We start from the raw sequence: 23,350 nt of genomic DNA, 5'->3' as shown, positions 1-23,350 counted from the left end.
TAGTCCCGCAGGCTGGGCCAGCCGTGATCAATCTGCTCCTCTTTACCTGCTTCATCCCCCATTCCCTCCGCCATCCAGCACAAAAACTAGACTCTCATACACTCAAAAAATAATAAATGGGGAAAAAAATTTAAAAAGGGGGTAAACAAAGTTGGAATGTGAAAGGTGAGTTTGGAGCCTGATGGACAGGAATTGCGTCATCTTTGACTTTCAGCCACCCCCATTTATTCCCACCTTGTCCTCTGTGCTTTCGGTCTGAGTGTACCAGAATAGTATCTTCTCGTTCCGTGTCAATGATTTACCCTTTCTTCTTTTCTATCCTTTCTTCTCCTGTCTCACGCTTTCTCCTTCTCTCTCACGCATATCTGCAAGCACACAAAAGCAAAGCAGCCATGGCCTTGTATCTTTTCTGCCCCTAAAATTCCTCTGTACAAGGACGTCAGCTGTGATTTGTACCCCTTCTTTCAAGATTACAGTAAATGCGGTAAATCTGCTATCTGGTATTCTGATTTAAAGGATCATGGGATGAACCAAGCATGCTAAAATCTTCAACCCCTCAAAATCCCATGGTTTGTATATCCAACAGACTTATTATTCAGTAATTGCATGGAAAGTAAAGCAAAGAGTTAGGAGCCTGCCTGGCCATGTAAGGGATTAGACCTTTAGGGTTCTTTCACATATGCAGTAAGTAGTCCACTGAAATTGAACTGCTGCATTTAACTCTTTGGCACGCCTTGTTTGGCCAGGTGGGAACATAGCAATTGTACTCGGGTGTGAAGCAAAACGACCAATCCAAGACCACTTGCAAGAGGTGGATACTGTCTCAAATGTCCTTAATCCTTTAAGTCTGCCCTTCGGTGACCGCAGTAGCGCAAGAGAGCTCAAGGCTCAAGTCTGCATCTGGGACAAACACATCCACTAGGTTAATGATTGAAGCCTGTCTTGCAAAGAATTTTGGCCAACAGGCTGCTGCGATATACATGCATCAAATTACAGTGACATGAAAAAGCATCTAACCCCTCCTGATTTTCTCTATTTTCACATATGTCACACTAAATGGTTTCATATTCTCACACAAAAGGTAAATCCAAATGGCTTGGAGGTCATCAAGGAAGCAAACTAACTCCCACTGGTCCCTTGGGTACCATTTTGTCTCTCTGGTGGAAGCATGAAAGCTGACCTTCTCCAAGGCAAGTGATTTTCTGGATGAGTCATTGCTTATGTGCTCGTGGAGGAATTTTGGTAGGCCTGCCACTGTTCAGAGTTTCGCCGCTTATTGATAAAGGCTTTGACTGTGGCTTGCTGAAAACCCAACAGCTGTGTAGCTTTTTCCCAGTCTGATCTATTTCAATAACTTTCTCGATTTCAGGTATTATTTTCCCATTTTCTCTCCAATTTAGTCATATCTATTCCTACCCAGTAGTTAGGAATCTCTCAATCATGTCACCACTAGTGCCACCCTAACCACCTAGCAAGAGTGAGTCCAACAGTGCCCTCTGGGACTCCCAGACATGGATGGCTGTAGCTTAACTGGGGATTGAACTTGCAATGGTCACTTACATGATTACACCACGTGGAAGGCAAGAATTTCTTTTGATCTCACTATACTGTGCTGTTCAGACCTCTTGGCCTACTTCGCATTGCTGGAAGGGTTCTTTTTAAGTGATGTATATATTTAACAGGCCTGACAGTAATCAAGGCTGGTTTAGTTTCATTGATTCCAATTACCACCTACATTTGGGTTGGCTGACTTTCATGCAGGGTAAGAGTTGGATAATTTTAAAATATGTAAAAATAGAAGAAATAAGAAATCGTCACAGTACTGTAGTTCTCACAAGAGCACAGTAAAAGGAACAGACAGCATTTATAAGAACCCTCAACATTAGACTATGTAAAGAACTAATGCCAAGAAAACACTAATAGCTGGAAGCATTTTGCACACTGCAATCAACTCGTCAGCACATCGTGATCAGGTTAAAAGAAAAGGGAGTCTCTGGATCCTTAAATGGCAGAAAGTTCATGGACCACTGCTTTTTGGGAGTATTTGGTGAAAAAAGCACTATATATTTAAAATATTTGTGATGATTTTGTGATGATCACTATTCTGTACGTGCAGCTTTAACAACGTTAAAAATTACTATTCTTACAGTAGATCAAAAGCAGCTCAATAAGGATGATGATTGTAAAGAGGCCACAGAGCGGTTGTGCTGAGCACTTCAGAGTGACCCTGGAATCTCTTTTATAGCTACCCTTGGGTGATTAAACAAAAACCTGATTTTGACTCTGAGCAAAATGCTTAGTGACTGTTGACGACTCTTAACAGCAAATGATAAGCACTCAATGTGACTGAATAGGATCCACAGTTACCAGAAATTAAAAGTTTCTAAAGTGAAGTGGCCATCTCATCTCAGCCCTGTTTGTAGTGGAACAAGTCGTCAGACTATAAGGCTTGAGAGAAGCATGCATAATCCATAAGTGGAATATGTGGGGGCTGTAGCTTCATTGAAAGCCCTGAAAGATGGCTCTCAACCACTGGTGGACAATAAACTGTTGACCAGTGATGTGAAGGATGCAAAACTAGCGTCAGTTGGATAGACATATTTGGCACCATTGTGGTATATAAGTGGTGCAGGCTTTCATTCGACCCAGGCCCTCTTTTGTTGGTCATCTGAAAAAGGCTTAGCATGCTTGGCAGTTGCCAGATTTCAATCAGAACAATTGAGAGTTGTTTTTCACCAGTATATGGGTGCTGTTTCAGTGCGCACATATGTTTGATAGGGTTAGAAAAGAAGTCATACAGCTCTAAGTGCCTGTATGCATGTGCAAACAAAGGGAAAACAGGAGTGGAGCTGTATTTGCATGAACGTAAACAACATTTACATGAGCTCTGTTTAGTATGCACATGTCAGGGAGTCCTTATCTTTTTCAATTATGGGTATAGTCACCCTTTCTTTTCCTTTTAAAGCCAAATGAATTGTAAGCCACATGTTTTTATTTTGGGGGCTTATCAATTATCATATACATGCCACTTTTTCATGCTTCTCACAGAAAATGTGAATTTGGAGCATCACTATGGGGGAAAAACGAGAAATTATTAAGAATAATTTATAATGCATGTTGCTGGACATTTTAAACAAAGTGTACACTTATCAGACCTTGTTGGCACACCTTGTACAATTTGTGTCGGTCATCCGACCATTCCCAACCCAGCAGCGACAATGAGTGATAGTGAGCTGTGCCTGATACCTGATATAGGTCTGCAAACACTAGTATGCAACCACCATATTGGTGCCATTACTGTGTTGAGAATCTTTCATCCAAATAGTATTTGGTCAGCTTTGGCATGGCCACTTCTCCCTTTCTATTAATGGAAGGGGATGAAGGGGGGGACTTAAAATGTGCTGCCCCAGATGTGACACAGTCAGAAATATTAAACCTACAAAGAGCTAGTCTGGGAAAAAGGACAATGGAGGCAGGACTGGTAACAGCAGGCAAGACCATTTATTTTTCTTTGCAGTCACACAAAACACAACCACAGCTTTTTAGCACCCCCAGAATCAGTTTACACTTTAGTCATCTGGCTTCCTCTTCAACTCTGACTTTCAGCACATTTTTTTTCTCGTCACTGCCTGCATGGTCCTCTTTCTCACTTCCATCTGAACTTTTCATAAAGTTTACTTCTCCCCGAAATCAGACTCAGGTGCTCTTTGGTATTAGGGGAGGTGGTCAGGTCAACGTTCAAGCAACCTCAGTTCTTACTCTATTCAGCAGCTGGTTGAAGGTAAGACTTGATGTGGGAGGCGGTGCTGCCGTCCATGGCGCTAGGGAGCCCCAGCCCTCAGGAGGACTTGTGAAATGCAACCCATTCTCTCGATGACCTCAGTGCTGCTAGTCAGCTGGGTGCTGGCCTACTTTGCCGTCCAGGTTACTAGGTGGCACCAGTGAGCAGAGTTGTCTTCTGGAGCACAGGTGAGCTGGGTGTTGGCCTTCTGTTGTCCTCTGTGACCCTTAGTGCTGCTAGGGAGCTGGACAGCAGTCTCTCACTGCCCTTCAGAGCCCTCAGCAGTGTAGGCAAATTGGGCACTAGTCTCTTATTGTACACCAGGGTCACTGTAGCAACAGCAAGCTGGGCATCTTATACTGCACTAAGGCACCAGGAGGTGGTGGGGAGCTGGATACTCACCTGGTGGTACCCCCAGGGCCCTCAGAAGCACTAGTGAGCTGGATGTTAGCCTTTTGTTGCCCTACGGTGCACTAGGTGGCAGTAGGGAGCTGGAAGCTGGTGTGGTGGTACCATCTGGGGTCTTTGGGAATGCTAGTGCTGACCACACCGGCCTGTAAAACTGAGGCCTAATAGCCTATTAAAAGCAGAAGTGCTTATCTGTCCAGCCGGACCTTAGATCTTCTCTTTAAATCTGCATTGCCCCCACCCCCCTACCATCACAAGGCAAACTAACAGTGAGCAGACATTGCCTGTATGATTGGTGACAGGAGCAACAGCCATTAGAACAAAGACAGAGGAGGTGAGTGTTCTTGTAGTGCATGGGGTTAACATGGCCATGAGCTGAGCGAGCACAACCTGTCAGGATGGAATTAGGTGCAGGCTGACAAATCACCAGCATTGTTGTGCAGAGCCTTTTGATCCTATATTTCATAATCATTACGAGAGGCCCAGCATGAAGCCAAAACCCCCTCCCTCCTACACACAAACACACATACACACTACCTTTTTCCCCATCCTGACGGTGCAGTTGTTTATGCCAGCTGCTTCTCTCGACAGCTGTAAATAAATGAAGAAAAACTAAGTCCAGAGGGATCAGTGGGAAAGACGCAGGATTTGCTGACTTGTTTGTCACAGGAGTCTCTCGCTTTCTTTTTTTCTCCCCCTTTACTATCTCTCTTTTTTCTTATTTTTTTCCCCACCCCTCTTTTTACACTAACATTTCATTTAGCCATTCATCACAAGGCACGTCCTGGTTACATTAATTCCCATCACAGTAATAGAGTTTTCTGTGATTAATCTTAGGGCAATTTTACTACGCATCCAGTGCGGCAACAGCAGCCGCTTATTTAATTTGAAGAAGGATGGGAGAAGGGAAAAAGCGAAGGTAATGGATGTGTTTCTCTTTTGGCGCACAGTGCACGAGAACAGCATCAGTCTTGATAGGAGTTGGAGCCTTGTGTAGATTTTGGTGGCGCTGCAGGGCCTGGGAGGCACGCTAGAAGTACATTAACAAAAATGGAGCACTTAGGCCGCAGTCAGGTGTGAGTATATAGAATGCTCATTTGTGCATGTAACCAGTCCTATGTATGTGTGGATGATAGTATGCAGCATGTGGAACAGCTGGTATTAGGTATTATAAATGAAACTGAGCTTATTGCGTGGAAACAGCCTGCCATTAGCTATGATGATGAAAACTGTACGGCTGAGTGCACACAAATAAAAGCACGCACACTTTTTGTAACATGGGGAGAAAAAACATGAGGCTTAATAATCCTTGATTTCTCAGTGAAGCAAAAGCTCCTATTGCAAATCCCATTATGTGGACAAAAAGCTGAATTGCAGAATTATTATTAGACAGCAAAAACTTAAATTTTCGCAGTCAATGGCTTACTCACCGTCTGTCTGCTGCTTCTGCATTTGCTTCTCAAGGTGTCAGCACCCCAGAGCACACTGCCATTAACCTATATACGCTCCGCCCGCAAATGATCTGCTGCAAGACTGCCTAAGCTCTATAAAATGTTTGCACACATACCAATCTCAGGTTATGTAAAAAAGCTAAAAATTGGTACTGTTAATTTCAAAAGACATTTATTTTGCATGCATGTGAAAGAACAAGATTGATGTACAGTATTGTACCAAAGTCTGAGACCACCCTTCAATTTAATTTATTTAACTTCCAGTAAAAATGGCCATTTAATACAAATGAAAACTTAAATTGCAAAAAAAAAAACAAAACAAAAAAAATCATCATCTTTTCAGATGATTTTCTTTCTCAGTTTTGCTGAAGCAAAAGACCCCTCTACTGCTGTGTGATATAGCTTACTGATGGAGGTGAACCAAAGATGAGACTAGTTGGCACAGGCCCGGCTAGTGAGCTGATATACTAAAGGCTAAAAGAAAGGCTATCATTACCCCAAGATACTGGCAGTTGCTTCCATATGTCTCTAAAGTTTGCTCCCTCAATAACAATCTGGACTAACAACAACAACCTACACTGTAAGTGACTACACAGTAGGAGACAAGAGAACACGCGTTAGGGCTGGATCAGCCTTTGAGGCAAGTTACTAAGGTTAGCTGTTTATGCTATTTGCATGTTACATTATATGGAGTTTTTGTGACATATCTGTGAAATCAATAGCTTAGGAAGGATTCCAAACAATGCATCACCAACTGCTACTGCTTTTCCACAAAATACTGGCACTAAAAATGCTGACATGAGCATTTTTACTGCTTTTGTTCTGTAGTATCTGTCATACGTATCAGTACTAGGGGTGGGTGAGATGAAGTAATTTATATCACAATATATTCTACTGCAACAAAATATGCTATTGTAAAAGTTTCACCAAATTTAGTGTTCAATCTTAAATTGAAAATTAGTGAAATTAAAAGACAAGACTACCACTGAGTTTAAGCTCAGCCTTTAAACACTCAAGCATTAGCCTACATTCCTTACCTAGGACAGGACAGGTTTTTTTTTTTTTTTTTACCCACCCAGAAAATTCAACATGTCCATATTTTCAGACAGAAGCTGAGATTTCTGAGCATTTTCAATGACTCCTTCTGTCGGAAAAAACGTGTTCACTTGGAACAGAAGTACCAAAAATTGAGAGGCATGTTTTGTACAACTGACAATTTTCTTTCCACCATTTGAGAGGACAGTTTTTCTGTACATTTGAATTTCTGCCTCCATTACACTGTTTGTCTGTGCCAAGAGAGGAGGGTTCCTGATCATTTTCACATTGTTTGGGGGTCATTTTTGAGGTCTCCATCAACAGCCCTTGCTCCCACATAGTCATAGTAGAGATAGAACAGGTCTCAAAGCACAACCTAAGGTCATGCCGCATTTTCACATATGCAAAAGTGGAAAACAGCTTCAAACTAAATGTTATTAAACGTGAGTGTGTGTGTGTATACACACGCACACACCGGCCAATTTATTAGATACACCTTGCTAGTAAAAGGTTTTGCTTTCAGAACGGCTAAGAACAGGAAACAGACTACAATTCGCACAGGCTCACCGAAATTGGACAATAAAAGATAGGAAAAATGTTGCCTGGTCTGACAAGTCTCGATTTCAGCTGTGACATTCAGATGGTAGGGTCAGAATTTGGTGAAACATGAAAGCATGGATCCATCCTGCATTGTATCAACGGTTGAGGCTGGTGGTGGTGGTGTAATGGTGTGAGGGATATTTTCTTGGCACACTTTGGGCCCCTTAGTACCAATTGAGCATTTTTTAAATGCTGCAGCCTATCTGAGTATTGTTGCTGACCACGTGCCTTTATGACCACAGTGTACCCATCTTCTGATGGCCAGGATAATGCACCATGTCACAAAGCTCATATCTCAAATTGGTTTCTTGAACATGACAATGAGTTCACCGTACTCCAGTGGCCTCCACAGTCACCAGACCTCAATCCAATAAAACGCCTTTGGGATGTGGTGGAACGGGAGATTCACATCATAGATGTGCAACCGACAAATCTACAGCAACTGCGTGATGCTATCATGAAAATATGGACCAAAATCTCTGAGGAATGTTTCCAACACCTTGTTGAAAGTATGCCATGAAGAGTTAAGGCAGTTCTGAATGCAAAAGGTGGTCCAACTTTTTACTAGCAAGGTGTACCTTATAAAGTGGCCGGTGAGTGTGTGTGTGTGTATATATATGTATATGGATGTGTGTGTGTGTCTGTGTATATATGTGTGTGTATGTATGTATGTATATGTGTATAATATATATATATATATATATATATATATATATATATATATATATATATATATATATATATATATATATGTGTGTGTGTATGTGTGTGTGTGTGTGTGTGTGTATATGTATGTGTGTCTGTGTATATGTGTGTGTATGTATATGTGTATAATATATATATATATATATATATATATATATATATATATATATATGTGTGTGTGTGTGTGTGTGTGTGTATATGTATATGGATGTGTGTCTGTGTATATGTGTGTGTATGTATATGTGTATAATATATATATATATATATATATATATATATATATGTGTGTGTGTGTGTGTGTGTATATATGTATATGGATGTGTGTGTGTCTGTGTGTATATGTGAAATAAATATATATTTATTTATTTATTTCAAATGTGTCTGGTATACACCTAAATTAAGCTATGCCTCTTGAAATAACAGACATGCATGCAAAGAGAATTGGAAAGTAAACAAATACCTCTGTTTGCTGCAGCTACAACCCATGGCAATTATGGAATTACCACTCTTGGAGGAAAATCTTTCAATTATTTAATTTTGTAGAAAAAAAGTTAATCACAGAGACATGCCACAAAACCTTTTTCAAAATTCCAACATTTTAGCATTAAGAAAACAATAAAATAAATACATATAATTGTTCTAGTCAGTCACCATTGTGTTTGTACATCAAGTAGAGGAAAAAAAAATATGGAATCACTAAATGCTGAGGAAAATATTATGGAATCGCTCTGTAATTTGCAGTTCTAAAACAAACACCTGCATCAGATTAAATCTGTTAATTATTCTTCAGTTAAAAAAAGTGTTGGAGAACTTGGAGAACTTGGAGAACTATTACACAAAGTGCACTGACATGAATCATAGCTCCAACATGAGAGATGTCAGTAGAAACAAAGGAGAGAATTATAAAACTTCTTCAAGAAGGTAAATCATCACGGAATGTTGCAAAAGATGTTGGTTGTTCCCAGTCAGCTGTGTCTAAAATCTGGACCAAGTAGAAAAAAGATAGGAAGGTTGTAAAAGGGAAGCACTGGTTGCACTAGTGTGGCTAACTTTTTTTCTTAGGTACACCAGCACAAAAGTAAGGTGCACCCAAATTTTTTGACCGCATCGCATTTAACACCACAGTTTTACAGGTTCCTTAAAAAAAAAAAAAAAAAAAAGGTTGTGTGGAATGTCTCTGTGATTACCTTTTTTCTACAAAATTAAACAATTGAAAGATTTTCCTCCAAGAGTAGTGATTCCATCATTTTTGCCAGGGGTTGTAGACTGCTTTATTCTTTAGCCTGTGAAAAACACCCTCACACTGCTCGTGGTATAGATGGGACAGAGCTCGAAATTTGGGATTCAGTGCCATGCAATCCAGTAGATAATCATGTACCCCAGTGTGTCTGATTGAGATGTCTTTCAGTATGGCTCCATACTCTTCGTTGGATAGCACGGTGGTGGCCATTTTCAGACTTTTCAAAAGTTTCGCAATATCCTCGGCATCACTGACGGAGCTGTTCAAAGCATCATTCACACAGGCATTTCAACAATATCTCTATACTCACAAGAGCAGTCATTATGGCTGCTTGTTGTTCAAGAGTTCAAGCAAGTTTGGAGTTCGCAACACCATTCCCGACTCTCCTGTGATTCACACATGCCACTTTAATGACATAACTCTGAGTAGCCTTCAAAGTCTATCTGTCTTATCTCTACTCTGTGTGCCTCTTTCAAAGCTTGTATCACGTTTGCTTTTGTATCATTGTACAGTGCTGATAAAACAGAGCGACTGAAGCACAGACATGACCGAATGCTGTACTTGGGCTCCAGCATGTTAACTAGAAGTCAAAATCCATCGTTTTTGATTACAGAAAATGATGGCACGTTTTCATTGTAGAACAGGAGCAGCTGCAAGACTGTGGTGTAAGGGACAATGACTTATGATGTGCTGTGGGGGGAAAATTGATTTCGCTCTCTGGTTTTCAAAAAATGGCATAATAAGTAGAATGCACTTGATATTGTCCATCTCCATGACACACAGTCAAATGTTTATATCGCAATGTAATGTGTCAATGTATCGCTACACCCCTACTCTTCACTCATCCTTAATTCCACTTTGCACCCTTATTTGGTGTCTAAAAACACTACTGTTTGCTACATCTAACTAAGATAACATACTATTTTAGGCTTGTTATTACATTCCGTTTACTCCACGCCTGTTGGATGGGTTCTCTGAGCTGATTCATTCTTCTTCATTGTGCTAAATGGTTTCCTTGTTCACCAAACTGGAAATGATTTCCCAACTACAAGTCAGAATGATGTCCAGGGTAAATTGTTTATTCATTTGATAAAAGGTATATCTGTAAAACTTTCTTGCTGCTTCTGGGGGCAGTCATGGGCTGGAGGTTAGGGAACCAGCCTCGTGACCGAAAGGTCACCAGTTCGATCCCCAGAGCAGACAGCACATGACTGAGGTGTCCTTGAGCAAGACACACAAGCCCCAACAGCTCCCCGGGCACTGCGGATTGGGCTGCCCACTGCTCCGGACAAGTGTGCTCACCGCCCCCTAGTGCGTGTGTGTTTGTGTGCGTGCTCACTAGAGAGTATGTGGTGTTTCACTTCACGGATGGGTTAAATGCGGAGGTGAAATCTCCCCGTTGTGGGACTATAAGGGGCACTTAAACTTCACTCTGCAGCTCACTGTGTGACTGAGCAGCAAACACAAACGGTAGCAGTCTGAAAATGACCCAAAATATCTCTAAATGTAACCGTCTCACAGCATGTAAAAAAACAAGATATTAATACAGTAGAAGACACTGTATAATTTCTACCTACACTGAACTTTAGAACTAGCTGTATTTGATGGGGGAACCGCAAATCTGGCTAGAAGGGTGATGTGATAGATCTGTTTTGTCCAGCAGACAAAACCAGAGTCTGAATGGAAAGTCTCGCAAAGTAAAAATATGCATGAACATCACAGCATGAATGGCAATACTTAACGATGCTTGATGCATGTGGCATACACTTGTTTTGTATGTGCACCACTGTTTGCAGTTTGCTGGGTTGGGCTTATCATGGTATTGGCGATACAGCAAAATTCACATCGCACCAGTATACATTCAGTATAACGCCCACCACTAATTAGCATCCCCATAGGTAACACTACATTTATGTGACAGTATCGTAGCAGATACTGATCCTATATCTGTGTCTGGGTAATCTCATTACCTACATAAGAAACAAAGTTCAAGTCCTTATTCAAGATTTGAAAGTGTTAACTCAATGTCATATAAAGAATCTAAAGTACTACCTACCAACATAAATGAGATTAAATGTTTGCAAAGCTTGTCCAACCTCACTACAGTCTAGGCAAGACCACATTTGCAGGCATAGCATGGACGTCAATTAAAGCCTCAACACACTGTCAACAAGCTTAAGTAATAAGATGACAGCTGTGGCCTTCATTTCTGCCCAGCGCCATTTGGGAACCAAAAAAAAAGGATGTATAATTCACAGGCAAAAAAAAGGCACACTGCTCTTTTAAGTTCAATGTCATTGGCAGGTTTGAACTCTCCACTTTAACAGCTTTCTGCATTTTAAATGGGTCCATGATCTCTAGCATTAAACTAATGTTTTAAAAAAAAAAAAAGGAGAAAATTAAGTTGGATTCCCCTTTATCTGTCCCGAGCCACCAAGGGAATCGGCAAGTGCTTGATGAGAAAGGGAATTTTTAGCAAAAGAAGGAGCGAGTATAAGTGTGGGTTCAAGAAAGAGACTGTCTGCTGAATTTAATGGTTTTATCATGCTTTTATCTTTGTCTTCCAGCTTGCCAAAACTCTCACCATATAACCATGCATTAAGGCTCTGGATGATGGATGTAAGAAAAGATACAATGGAAAACGTGTTCTTTAAACATCCTGACTGTACCTCCGAGCATTGTGGTTCCAAAATGACAATTTGATTTCATCACACCCGACTACACTGACAATTTTTGATGTAACTACCTCAGGTTTCAGCTTTGTAACAATACTGTCAGTTTGAACTAGGGCTCTGATATTTACCACAAAGCTGTACAGTGTACATGCAATACATGGCTAATAGAGGTAGAGGTACAATGGACTTGTTTGTGCATTGCGAAGAAATGCATTCCTTTCCTGCAACTGTGGAGAAGTATAAATGTGCAATAATCCTATTTGAACTAATGAGAATTTGTAGCACATTATTTAAACACATTTTATAATGTCAATTTCAAAAACATTGGGACAGTATGTATAGAAATAAAAGCAGAAAAAAACAATTAGTAAATCATCATTGACCTGTATTTAAATGAAAATCCTGTGGCAAGATATTTAATGCTTCACCTTATCAGCTTCATTGTTTTAACAATATATACTTGTTCTGAAATTGATACATGCAACACATTCCAAAAAAAGGCACAGGGACAATTTAAGGCCAGAAACATTTTAAATGGTTCAGAAAAGCTTCATAAACAGCTGATGCAATTATGCTTGGTTGTAAAAGGAGCATCTAGGAAAGGTCCTTTACGAACGAGGATGGGTTAAGGCTCGCTGCTTTGTCTATAGTCCAGCAGATTAAGAAAAATGTTCTATAATGTGTATTTGTAAGGTATTTCACCCTCTACGGTGCATAAAATAAAGGATCCGGGAAATGTGGAGAAACCTTTATGCATAAAAGGCAAGGCAGAAAGCCACAACTAAATGCCCAAAACATTCAATCCTTGAGCCAACACTGCACTAAAAACCAGCAAGCTTCTGTGGTGGATATCACCACAAAAAGACTGACAACCTGCACATCGTAAATGAACATTGTTAATTTAAATTTGTGGATACGTCAATTAAGACTGTACTACGCACACCGGCAGCTGTGAACAACATCCAGAAACACCACTGACTTCCCTGGACACAAGCTCAACGGAAATGGTCTCATGCACAGTGAAAAACATACTGTGGTACTATGCTCAAAGTATGGGGGTGTATTAGTACCTATAGCACAGTTAACTTGCACATCTGTAAAGGCACCATTAATGTTAACAGATATACACACACATTTTGGAGCGCGCCTTACAGAGATAAAGCTGCATTCAGCACATCTTATAATATGGCTGTGTAATTAGAGGGCACAGTTGCTAGACTGGCTTGTCTTCAGTCCGGACTTGTCTCCCAGTGAACATGTGTAGCAAATGTAAAACGAATAATGGCAAAAAGTTCTGCTTTCAAAACTACAACAACTGGTGTTTTCAGTCCCCAAATGATTATTAAGTGTTAATGGAAAGGTGACGGAATAGTAGCATTTTTCAGTACTTTGTTCAATTTCTTTGCAAAATGTTCCATATATCAAATTTAGAGCACGCATATTTATATAATAAATAAATAAATAGATAAATAAATAGATAAATAAATAAAGGACAAAACATCAAAAACCGTGCTCATGTAGTTTTCAGTATTGTAGTCTAAAAACAGGTACAGATATCTGACAACCATGCTACAGCTTCTAATTTAGCTTAAATGATATTTCTGCCAATGTTCTGTAAAGCCTGTCCAGTCTGTCCAACCTTCCAAGAGTTCCTATAACAGAAGTCATTCATGGAGGGAGCATGGGAAGGCCAAACCAAATGCTCACTAAGAAAATTACAATATGACCATCTGTGTTCATTAAGCTGTTCAAACTAATACACAACATTCAGCAAATTGTTAAGTATTTTTATAAAACCACAAGCTAAATGTATGTTTATTGAAATACTTTTCGAAAAACATTCACTCCATCACACTCTCTCAGTTTGTGGACTAGGCCTTACCTGCTTCCATTAAAGCCTGATTTGAGTTGACTGTGTGTGTGTGTGTGTGTGTGTGTGTGTGTGTGTGTGTGTGTGTGCCCACGAGTATGTGTGCACGAGTATATTTTGTAGGCTCAAAAGCCCACGGCAGTCATGCGGAGCAGAGGAAACAGCAGATCAAAGCATGCGCTGCCACCTCTCCGTAATTAGAAGGTGGTACCCTTGCTAATGTGTCACACCACTTTGTCTGACCTGACGGAAATTGGTTCAATAGAAAAGAAAGAAGGAGAGAAGAATGAAGAGGAGCGATGCCTGGGGAATGGGAGGTTGATTAAACACCCGTCATTCTCTGTCTTTCTCTCTCACTCATTCCCTCTCAAACACACACACACACAAACGCACACATTAACACACTCATGGTCTCCCTCTCTCTTATGCACACATCAGTGGATGGATAATTAAATTGTACTGAATCACAGGCTACATTCAGCACAGTAGAAGCAAGATCATCACTCAAATATCAATGAAAGCCATAGATAAACAGCCTTATGCCAAATACAGGAAGTAGTTACATTTTGTCAGTTACATTTATTAAAAAAGGATTTCCATCAATTTTGCTAAAATTCTGCATAATTAAATCATTATGATGTAAACAAAGTCATTCGGATGGGTTTGATGAGAAACGGTCCTTTCTAGAGAAATTAAATGACTCCGTATTACTCACAGTAGTGGTGACAGGAACTATACATCCACTGAGTGAAACCCATCATTCAAAATGATAACCAGTATGTGGCCTGATGTCTGAGAGACCATTTCATCGAAATTGAGATAATGATTTCTCTACGTTCTTTCAAAGGAGAATAATTTTACACGTGTGTATTTGTGAGGAAAGTAACTTTTCTTCTTTTTTTGCTCGGTTCCATCCTAGATATTCTACCCTGCCGATTCCTTTTTTGAGGTTTAATTTCATTCTGTTATGCTCTGAGCTCTGGCATTTTTACACCAAAATGTTTAAACTAGAGAATAGTGACTTCACAGCAATACATTCTAATGAGAACTCTACCATTTTTTTTACTTGATACTTTACTTTTTCACTTTTTCTACAGCTACTTTTACTTGAGTCAGTATTTAAATGAAATAGCATCACTTTTACTTCAACGTGAGTTTAAGCTACCATCTCTCTGCATTTCAGCTTCTTTGGAGTTTAAATTCTGTTACTGTAGAACCTGAAAGGCATTCAACACATATACAGTATCAAGTGTGAATAAAGCACAAATGCTTTCTAAAGACCGAGATACCTTATAACAGTGGCATTATTGCAAATTCCACCAATTCATATTAGTCACAATCATAGGCTTGTGAGCTCACCCAGTGCACCAGAAATAAACTGCAGAGTTAAAGGTTCTAATATCTATGCCCTGCTCCTCTATTCTGTTGTTCCATCCTTGAGTAAGGCACTAACATTCAAGGATCAATGAAAAGAAACATTCTTTTTGACCATGGAAAAATCGAAGCAGATCTCATCAGCTTGCATCATTCATTCACAATCTACTACTATTGCCAGAAACTTATAGTATAAAACAACAAATAATAATAAAAAAAAATACACAGCAATTTTTACCATTTATCAAACCTGTCTCAGAGTAAGGCTGTGCCTCTGTAGCTGTTCAATATTAGATGGCTAGTTTTTAGGCTTGGTCATTGTTTTTTGACCACTAAATGTTGGGTTGAAAGATTTCAAAATCAAAAACATTTGGATGTTCAATTGAGATGTATTTATTGACTGAACGCTCTAGGCACAAAAGAGTTTAATTGAGCGTGGTTGGACCACTTTTACTGGCTCAAATACAGATGTGGATACTGAAGACAGTATTATTTGCTTTGGACAGGTTTTTGTTTCCCCCAAGTCTTCTCACAGTTTAATTTTTAGAAAATCAACCATTTGAGACAAAATACATGCTATTCATATATTTTTGTTCTTGCATCATCAAATCGTACTACTTAGATAATGTGCTCGCAAAATGAGAAGTTATCACCTGCACAATGTCCCTTTTATTTGAAAATGAACTAGAATATAATTGGTCTATTAAACCAATTAGACTACATAAGTAAACAACTCCTGCCTTTGATTTAACAGTCTAATATACCTTTGTGGCGGGCTACATTTGGTTAGCCCCCAACATAAGCGCTAACATTACTCTGACTGCTCAGTGATTGACCTTTTGTTAAGCAAAGACAAACCTTTGTATCTTTATGCTAATAATACCTGCACAGCTATGCAGTGTTCAATGAAAATATGCTGGGGCACTGGAGACAAAAGAAGTCTCAGTAGTGTATTGGCGTGGTTTGTGTCATGTTTAGCACAGCAATCAAAAACAGGAAACTTCATGGCTTAAGTATTGACCTTTTCCTGTGATTATAGCGCACCATAGCAACATTTTAACTAGGGCTACTCTTCAGTTCTTTGGATTACGGTAGGGATGTCTGACAATTCCGGGTGACCTACTCTGCCTGCAGAGTTTGAACTAAACTTTGTATGAGGGCACATCTCCAGGAGAAGGACAGCTCTGCATTACAGTGAACATTTGAAGGCCCACAGCAGGGAGACGGTGGTCTTGTAGCAGAGTTCCTGTTATCCTCTTCTACACTCAAACAAGCAATATTTTGTTCAGGTTGAGTGCCTTACCAACTGCGCCACTGTGCTTCAAAGCATTTCAATACTGATTAAATATAAAATTAGGTAATATATTACACACCATATGTGATGTTCATTGTTAAAAGTAAACTATGTCTAAAATGAACTTGTAATTCATTGTACTGATCTGTTAAGACTTGTACTTAATATCTCACTGTTTAACTCAAAACAGTTGGGACACAAACTCAAGACATAGAAACGTAGATTATGTATACAGTTAAATAACTGTCATGGTAGTTATGTAACTGTGTACATAATCTACCTTTCTATGTCTTGAGTTTGTGTCCTAATATACAGGGTGGGCCATTTATATGGATACACCCAAATAAAATGGGAATGGTTGGTGATATTGACTTCCTGTTTGTGGCACATTAGTATATGGGAGGGGGAAAATTATTCAAGATGGGTGGTGACCATGGTGGCCATTTTGCAGTCGGAAATTTTGGATACAACTTTAGTTTTTTCAATGGGAAGAGGGTCATGTGACACCAAAGCTATTGAGAATTTCACAAGAAAAACAATGGTGTGCTTGGTTTACTTGGTAACTTTATTCTTTGAGTTATTTACAAGTTTCTGACCCCTTATGAAATGTGTTCAAAGTGCTGCCCATTGTGTTGGATTGTCAGTGCAACCCTCTTCTCCCACTCTTCACACACTGATAGCAACACCGCAGAAGAAAAGCTGGCACAGGCTTCTAGTATCCGTAGTTTCAGGTGCTGCATATCTCGTATCTTCACAGCATAGACAATTGCCTTCAGATGACCCCAAAGATAAAAGTCTTAGGGGGTCAGATCGGGAGAACTTGGGGGCCATTCAACTGGCCCACGACGACCAATCCACTTTGGAAGCTGGCACGTTCCCTGAGTTTTTCCAGCAAGATGGTACACCACCACATTATGGGTGTCAGATCCGAGCATTCCTAGATGAAGTTTCCTGGAAAGTGGACACTGTTTATTACACCTGTTATATATTAGGACACAAACAAGATTAAAATTGTGTGACCAATATCAATTTTGGAGGGCTACAATTGCCAATAACCAATAATATCAGCAGATATAATCTTACTACCCCACTTCCAAAAATGCTAGGGTGCTGTACACAATGTACAAACAAAATGCAAGTATAAATAAAATGCAAATGATGTGCAAATCATTTACACCCTATATTCAATTTAAAACTGTACACAGACAGCATATCAAAAGGTGGAAACTCAAATGTTATCGTATTTTGAAAAATCTGTGTCCATTTTGAATTTGATGCCAGCGACATGTTTCAAAAAAGTTGGAACAACGCAACAAAAGAGTGATAGTTGTGTAGTGCTAAAACACCTGGTGGCACATTACCACACTTCTTAAATTCAAACAACAGGAACTCACTGTCTTAAGTAACATAGCTTTGGGAGAGGAGCTATCTAGAATGCTTTGTGCTTTTGGTGTGTTTCATCACCTCTTATTTTTTTATTCTACATTAGTTTTCACAAGAAAAAAAAAACTGGAAAAAAATGTTTTTACCATGTTGGTGTTTTGTATTTAGATAACAGTTACCTTACTTTCTTACTGTGGAAGTGGTGCAGTTGTTGCTTTCGTGCCAAATTTTAATAATTTCATCAAGCCCTGCAGACAACAGGAACAAACAAAAACCCTTTTACTAAAATTACTTCTGTGCTATTAATATAATAATGATGTCAAACAAGAAGTGTTACTTTGTATTGCACATTGTTTTCTGACTTGCATTATACACTTCATCTTCACATATTAACATCCCTTAGTTACTTCTCAGAACTATAGGGGTCTATTGGCTGAAATGTTTTACACAAAACAGATTAATGCAACTGTAATTCAAAGATTTAGAATAGAACAGTAAACCAATAGTTACTGATGATTTAGTATAAGTAATAACAATTAAATACAAAAATACAAAATGACAAGCCAAGAAAAAAATCATTTCACACATTAGCACCAAACATTAGCATAAAGTTGTTTTTTGTAGTTCTTTATAGATCCATCATTTAATTTGTAAACATGTTATTTAATATTATGTTAATTTTCCGAACAACAATGTCTAAAACCAAACCTCACTGCTGTGCAACAACAACAACAACCACCACAACCACAAACAAGTCAGCCATGGTTCTGAGGTCCATTGATGGTTCTAGCAGTGGTTAGGTAGGAGAGCCTAATGCGTGTGGCTTAAATAGCCAAACCTACTAAGTAGAAGGGATGTCTACATAGTTTTGGCCATGTCATATTCTCATCAGGCAACCCTACCAAAACCACCAATGTACCATAGAACCACGGCTTAAAAGACTATGTTGAGGTGTTGAGGTCTCAGCACAGCACCGACATGCAAATTATTTGCAAAAGTAGAACACCACATTTATGTCGACCGCATTTATTAGTCTGGAAAAATGCTAGCAATGTTTACATTTTTAGTGCAAGTTATTTCTCATTTTTGTTTGCATGAAATTTATCCATCATGGATAAATGGTAACAAACAGGGTCTTTCAAAAAGAAAAATGCCAAGGCTGGGCTACCTACAAATGAAACAATCACCACATCTCAGACTGAGAAACGCAAGAAAACCAACTATAAACTGAAATGAAGAAAATACATGAGTACCGAGGTTTGTTGCACTCTGACAAAACGAAAAGATAGAATGTCTTCAGGAGCCAAAAGATCTCCTTTGCTCCTCACAAAATGGGCAAACCTCACATTGAGTAGGCTTCTTTCCATTGTAGAAGAGTAAAAGGACTATAGACAGTTTCAGCACCTCATTCAGGAGCTGGAAAAAAAGGGCAATTTTTTATTTTTTTTAACCAGCAAAACTCACAAATATCAAACATATGTATAAAATACGTACAAAAATGTTACATTATCATTAGAAAAATACCATTTGCATTATTATCAATCCAATTTACTGCTGTGAGAAAATACTGCACATTTTGTATGTAAATGACTAAACTTCACCATTGTGCTCAGAGGTCTGTTTTTATTAAGATTTGAAGCCAAAAAAGGCTAAAACTACTGAACTGAGCCACTTTCACAACTTTAATGTCATTCAGCACTTGGTAGCTCCAGAACATCAGCCAACTCATTAGGAGAGTTAGAAAATAGCTGGTAATTTATTAGTACTTATTGTGTTGTGTTAAAATCAAGCAAAATGGACAGGCTACATACATTTTTTGTATTGTCTGCACGTTAAACAATCTAGTTGTTTAAATTTTGAGGGACTGTGTAAGCTTTTGTGGTCTGTTGTGTGGGCCATGTGTTAGAAAAGGCTGGGAAGCCCTGGACTATACAATACACATAAAAATGTTCTAGAATTACTTAATTCACTTTAACCACTGCATAATAATAATATAGTAATATGCAGCCAGCCAATTTTACTGGCTTGATCAGGTAGTTTCCAGCTTTAGCCTTAATAAGGCTTAATAAAAGCATAACAATGAACTAAAAATGCTGTGAAGTTTGTTGTTTAATACACAAAGGTACGCTGGGTAAATGTTTAATCTACCTTTATTAATGCTTAATAAAGTAGAAATGAGCAACCAGTTAATTGCCAGCTACTGATTGCTAAGGCTTAATGAGAGCATTGCAAGCGCTATGGAAAATGCTTCATTCACCTTTGATACTGCTTAACAATGCAGCAATAAGTAGCCAATTTATCAAGTACTGGCTCATTAAAGCTTAAATGACATTACAAACGTCCCCTATACAGAAATATTAAAGAGAATTTTACCACAATATAATATTTAAAAAATAAAAAAACCTAAAAAATGGAGAGCAGAGGCTTAAGTACAGTTTTTTTTCCCCAGTCCATAGTCCTTACACTCCTGCATGTGTACTTTCACCCAAATGGCAAGCCCCATGTTCTTTAACCACCTACCACAGCGAATTCCCTTCCTTTCCAACTAGGCTGATGTGTTCATGCCCAAGGGAGCTGCCACTACACGCTAAGGTTGCTTTATATCGGCAACACACTGCATAGGCTCCTGACCTGTTCTCCTGTGGTACAGTAGCGATGTTTGTCTGCTTGAATTGACTTCCCACAGCGTGAAGTGTCAATACGGGCTCTACCTGACAGCCTTGCTGTGCCAAGCCTGTTCACACTGACGATGACTAGAGATGACTGCAGTGACAAGGAGCTCCCACGTTAAAAACCCACAGCCAATATTTGATTTTGTTATTTTGTGTGGCTTTGAGAGAGAGAGAAAGAGAGAGAGCGAGCGAGAGAGAGAGAAAGAGAGAGCGAGAGAGAGCGAGAGAGAGAGCGAGCGAGAGAGAGAGAGAGCGAGAGAGAGAGAGCGAGAGAGCGAGAGAGAGAGAGAGAGAGAGAGAGCGCGAGAGAGAGAGAGAGAGAGAGAGAGAGAGAGAGAGAGAGCATTCAATAGCTAATGTTGCTTCTACTATTTCCATAAAATACACTGCTTAATACATATGAATTTGTATTTACTCTGAGGTACAGCACTTTCATTACTCACCCTAAAATGAATGTGTTGTAAAAATATAAAAACTGCAGTACAAACTTGCTGTCAGAAACCACTTACATTGGCATGATAAGACTGACAAAACGGCATAAATACAGAATACAACTGAATGTATTGAAGACAGGCAGTGGGACAAGGACTCATTAGCACTTTATGTATTTAGCGAAATTGTGTCAAAGTTTAAAATATTTTATCACAAAGTTAAAATTTGGCTGGATTTTGCTGAGCAATAATACGATAACAATAATTATTGTGATATAATTTTTCCTAGATAGAGCGAGAAGAAAGGTTCGATAAATGTTTGATATAATACACTTCCATGTTCAGTGAAAGCCCTGTGGCGTTTTCTACTGCAAGGAATGCGACACTACTCTGCTGTCACCAGGAAAGTGTGCACTTCAGCGTTTTTCAACATGATTAGAGAGGGAGGGGGCAACGAGTAAAAAAGGGTGACCAAATATACTTTAGCAACGTCTGAAACGCAGAGTTACGACGATCGGTTCTCCGGTGAGTGATGAGATAAGTGGCATAGCTGTGCTGACGTACAGTGAACTCGCCTCTTTCTGTACATCCTAACAAGCATTAGCAGCGTTAAATCAACCACAAGCCTCACTATCCGTCAAAAAGTCATATTTAAGTATTGGTGCATTCCCAATCAATGAAAGTGGAAGAAAGAAGTGAGTTCATGTTAGTTACACCCCTGATTTAAACAAAAGTAAACTAAGGACACTGTAAGGCATTGGAGAGTGGGAGAGCGCCATCTTCACAGGATAGCTGTTTTTAGCAGCTGGCTAACTTGAAGCAGCTCCGTCACTTGCACAACACACCGAATTGCTGATACTGTGGATCAAACAACACAAAAGCACTGCTTTTAGTTTAAACGTACCTGAAAGGAGGACTGGTGTTACATATATTTTGGTTCAGCCCTCAAACTTCTATAGATAAATCCAGTCATCTGCTAGCTGATGTTCGAATATTGTGATATGCTCTGATATGGACGCGGCAAGACTGATGCCAGTAAGGCGGTGTGACCATCTGACATACTGACCCAGCTAATATTTGCTGTTTGTACCAAGTTGATGTTGTTGAGAAACTGTTCAGCACTGTTTTTGGCCACTTGTTTAGCATTTGTAACAGATTAGCTGAGCATTCGTCACTAGACAGCTAACAATAATCGGTTTTATTAAATTATGACACTTACAAAAACTGCCGCCGTGCTTTTCCAGCTGATCAAAACAGCTAACCAGACATTCCCCCACTCTCCCATGACAGATTTGTGAAATGTTCCACTGCGTGGTGTTTATCGTATTCTGACCATAAAGGATAGTTTAAAACAGTGATTAACCAAACAGGAGCAAAAATCAGCCTTCAAATTAGAAAGAAGTAATGATTTGACATCTATTGCAATATGTATCAATATTGACTGATTTAAATTTTGTTTATAGTGACAACATTTTTGGCCATATCGCCCAACTCTAGGTGTCCATATTCTTTCTGGTGAACTACAACACTGGACAGTTGAACTGATTCAGAGCTGTAACATGCTTGGATAAAACTAATGATGTGCTTGAAAATTAGCTAATGAATTGAATTAGGTGCATTACAGCAAGTTGTAATCCATCAAAAGCTTATAGGAAGATTACAAAAAGGAATACTAGACCATAATTTATTCTGTTATTAATCATACATCATCAGTTGTTTATTCCTGCCTTGTAATGCAACTAACTTTAGGCCAAGAACACAGTCCAGTCCAACCCTCAATGCTTTCGGCTACCTTTTCCCACCAATATTTTCCATTAGCCTACATCTTGGGCCATCCCAACTTGATAATGAACAACCCCAACTTGGGGGTAATTGCTCTGCTTAAATGAAAATATTAAATTCATGCAATTCACCATCTCACTGTGTGAAAAAAGTCCATCATTATAATTGAATTCCTTGTCAATAAAATGCAAACAAATGCATTTTGCAGGCTGTATTTAACTGGTTTATACTTAATATTCTCTGAAACTGGACTATACTCTGCCCTCACTAGACAAGATCAGCAGGGAGCTAATAGGCTAACAGGCTGGTTCAATAATAATGAGTAACACTTCTTCTTTCAGCTGCTCCCTTTAGGGGTCGCCACAGCGGATCATCTGCCTCCATCTTGCCCTATCTACTGCCTCCTCTACTTTTACACCAACCATCTACATGTCCACCTCCACTACATCCATAAACCCTACAAATTTCCATAGGGATGCTACTGGAAATTAGCAATATGCTAGCAGTGGAGTAATTTCTGTCTGCCACAGAAACCCTAGAGTTGGCTCAGCTGTTGGCCCCGCCCTGCTGGGATGATTTACAGGTTGGAATGAAATTGAAAATGTAGTCTGGTCAAATGCATTTTTAAAGGCATTTACACACAGAATGT

At 39.3% G+C, this 23,350-nt stretch overlaps 1 long non-coding RNA gene across 3 annotated transcripts in view; it reads right to left on the bottom strand.

Moving 5' to 3' along the window:
- LOC108431839 overlaps nt 1-23,350 on the bottom strand; it is a 205,182-nt gene that overhangs the window by 146,946 nt on the left and 34,886 nt on the right. The window contains exons 3-4 of one of the 3 annotated variants that reach the window (XR_001858179.1): nt 18,001-18,064; nt 17,344-17,384 (exon numbers count right to left, since the gene is read on the bottom strand). The exons of 1 other annotated variant lie outside the window; for it this stretch is intronic. This is a non-coding gene — a long non-coding RNA (uncharacterized LOC108431839). Of the gene's footprint in view, nt 1-17,343; nt 17,385-17,995; nt 18,065-23,350 lie in introns of those variants that run through there. One more of the 3 variants, XR_001858181.1, reaches the window with a different exon arrangement.

The sequence above is a fragment of the Pygocentrus nattereri genome, chromosome 26 (assembly GCF_015220715.1).
Source record: "Pygocentrus nattereri isolate fPygNat1 chromosome 26, fPygNat1.pri, whole genome shotgun sequence".
Classification (NCBI taxonomy): Eukaryota; Metazoa; Chordata; class Actinopteri; order Characiformes; family Serrasalmidae; genus Pygocentrus; species Pygocentrus nattereri.
The sequence above is the reverse complement of the archived record's forward strand: the minus strand, read 5'-3'. Positions and strand labels throughout refer to the sequence as shown.